Below are 3,697 nucleotides of genomic sequence, written 5' to 3' on the forward strand. Positions count from 1 at the left end.
AACTGCAAGACGCTGTAGTGTATCTACATTGTTACAGGAAAGTAAATCGTCTGTTCTGAACAGCTAGACGGGGGATCAAAGTACAAGCTAGAAAAATGAACAGGCTCATATGACCAGACATTTCTTTGCCATCCAGCAATTACGTGTAATGAAATCCAATATTTGCCAACGCAAGTTTGCAGTTACGAAATGAGAACTTTTCTGCATTTTTATTCTCCCTTTCTTAAATTAAGTTGTGTGTAAGATTTGTTTATTGCGAATTAACCATACCTTCAAACTTGGCGGGGAGACAAGTGAAAGTCTGCTTGCACTCAGTCTGAAAATTAAAAGAGCTATGTGTTGCTCTGCTACTAATATTGCATTGAGCACTGTTCTTCCAGAAACACTTATACTTACATGACTGTTATGCTCAAAGTGTGTCTGTGTGTGTGTGTGTGTGTGTGTGTGTGTGTGTGTGTGTAAACCATCACCTCAAGTAGTGAAAAGTAAACAAACGATTACTCCCAATTAGTAAGAATGAACGTCCCTATTTATGCTAAATAGTTTTACATGTAAAAATGGACGACACTCATCGGGGAATTTTGCCGGGGAATTCCCTTTAAAGTTGCCATTAGTTGGTGTCTTGCCAGAAATTCAAATAGGCAATTCCATTTATGTACGCACATATGAATTCGTTTGTATGCAAATTCAACATCAAGCCCATCTACTTTGTAAGAATGGTTTGTCAATAGTAAATCATTATATTATTGAATGGCTTGTTCATCGTAATTCTTAGAACTACCGTCTCTTTATTATAAATTAACAGAGTTACTTCCTACAAACCTCTCAAATCGTTTTTATATAGGGCAGATATTTTTCCGAATAACATAACAAACAAGGTTGGAAAGTTGACTAGTTGGGATAGATCTTTGTAATATTCGTTTGCGTTATATTTGTTCCATGCATATGAAATAAACTTTGTTTTCAAGCTAGCATAAGTCCGGATTAGATCAGGTTTTAGATGTAGGTTTATGGTTAGACCCACGGGCCCCCATAGCATGGACTCGATTTCTATTGTTGATCATATTTGATTCATTACTAATATACAATTGGCCAATGCAATTTATACTACGATTCAAGAAGGGAGAGGGGTCAACCTGCATAACAACCCTCATGCCAGTAGATCTAGACGTCTTCTAGTTCCCTCATAGCTAGCCAGGTAATAAGTGTATTGTGTGATTAAAATCCGATGTAGGTAGATGTCGGCCAATCGTTCATTGTTATTTTACCTCGGTATACCTCTAGAGGAGGCGGCTATCCAGACGAAAACGTTAATATGTATCACGAAGGTCAATTCAAGCAAAAATAAAAAGGTAAAATAACAATGATCGATTAGCCGATTATCTACATTAGATTTTAATCAGATTGTAAGTGTATAGTATACAAGTAAGGCTTTGGATCATCCTTACAACTGAATAGGCTTCATCCATTCTCTGTATCTACAGATTATAGATATAGTAATCCGCCCCCACCATATACCAGTCAAGACACTCTACGATGTAAGTATGTGTATATTTTTATTCGGTATAAAATGAACGTCAAATGTGCATTTTAGCAAGTGCATTTGCATTATATTCGTCCGTCACAAGTATTCGCATGTCAAAATTCCTTGACGTTTGTTTTCTTACATAGGTGACATGGTTAATTATGTAATATATGTTAATATTAGATCGACAAATTCAATATTGTAAGATATGATCAAAAATCATAACCAAAGGGGTAAGAAACACTTGATGGTGTAAACAGCAAGAATCAGGTAAATGGGGATGTCATATTATACCTTAGACTGACAGATCAGCCGTTGTGGGCGTGGTCTAATCTTCCTTTCCCCATTACATGATTGGGTAGTCTGATAAGCCCGGACCGATGACGTCATTACAGTCTCATATTAAGAATTAACATTGCCATTGTTCAGATCAAACTTTGTCGAATACAAATTTCACAAGACACTTAAAAATCTTCCAAATTCCTTTCTGATATTTGATGTATATAATGTGATAATTACTGAGTAGATTTCTGTGACTTGTTTCCCTAAAACAGATGTAAATCCTCGAAGAAGAACCTCCCAATTTAGACCTTGTGGATATTCTCAATCGTACTGGAATCCACCTCCCACAGAGCCAGGTTAGTTAATAAGTGGACATTTATATTTAGATAATTATAAACTATCCGAGAGTTATCTATTTTTCGTATAGCTTTTCTTACTGTAAAATAATTATTTCGGTGGAAAGACTTCATCATTTGTGTGAATGTCTTCGTATACAAAAATAATTAAACTGACTGATGTTGTCACAATCCGCGAAAGAGGGACTGTGGCATCAGCCAAAGACGAGACTGGAAAGGAAATACATATATTCTGTGGCATTATTTTTCAAAAACAGTACAATGGCAAGACCAATACATAAAACCCATCTTTGGGGAACTGAAATAAAACTAAAAACAAGACTGTGGAGCACTAAAGCAGTACATGTCCAGCACATCAAAACTCTACCAGCATATTGGAATCGAATTGCCATGAGATTTGATCTGATCATGACACCGACAATCCTTAACACAGACATTTTGAATGTTTTGTGAAAGAGTCTATTTAGCTAGGCCTATATCCATGCTTACAAACCATCTTTAAACAGTGGTTAATTGTCTGAGGGCAGCAAACTTCAAGGCACTGTCAACCTGTCCACAGTAACATATGTCACGAGTAATGAAAAAGAAAATATCAGGCTTTCTTTGTTATTTGCCTGGGCATGTTCATGATCCTTTTTCACGTGTGTTTCTACAGCATGTGATGACAGATGGTGCAGTACCATTGACGAAGGAGTGGTTATGGCCGTCTTGAGAAAATACCAATATCAGGGTATACTCGATAACGATCGCAGATGCTTACAGTACGCAGTCTCCGTGATACGTGAAACTAGAGAGAAGGCGGGTGCTGCTGTAAGTTCTACTGAATATAATTCAAGTTATAGCTATAGATAATAATAGATTCAATAGACACAAGAGATCAACGAGACTCAAATTGTGAATTGGGGAGTTATATGATGTGTGTCACACTGTTTTAGGTCCGTGTTCAAAACTGTATGTTGGGTTACATCTAGCAAATAGAGCTGGGGGGAACCCAATAGAACACTGAAAAGCTCCTGCTATGTTTACAGTAATTTGTAGGTCATGAGTATTTTCTGGCTGAATTAAGAAAAATGATAGAGAATAACATAATTTTGTTAGCACCAGTAATATCAAAGATAAATCGGGGAAAGTAATGGACATTTGAACGTTATGACTCATATATTTCAACACAACAGAACCAGTGACGTAAACGCGCGTTGTAGTGACATAAGACGCTTGTTGTCATGACGTAGAAAGACCAGGGTATACATTCCATGTCTTTCGTTTAACTTGTGGATGGTAAATATACTTTGATATGCACAAAATGGGTCCATGACATCTGACCTTAGAATCGAACTAATATTATTGGCCTGCCGCCAATGATTATTTACGCGCGTTACAAGATCTAAAAACGTTAACATATAATTAATTTTACCAAATTTAAAGTAAAACCAACAACGACAGTACTGTAACTCACTGACGTTATTTTGCATTTATATTTACAACTCTACCATTTATACCATTGTGACTATCCTTCTTCATCACAGATATGGAG

Source organism: Glandiceps talaboti, chromosome 8, assembly GCF_964340395.1.
Source record: "Glandiceps talaboti chromosome 8, keGlaTala1.1, whole genome shotgun sequence".
Classification (NCBI taxonomy): Eukaryota; Metazoa; Hemichordata; class Enteropneusta; family Spengelidae; genus Glandiceps; species Glandiceps talaboti.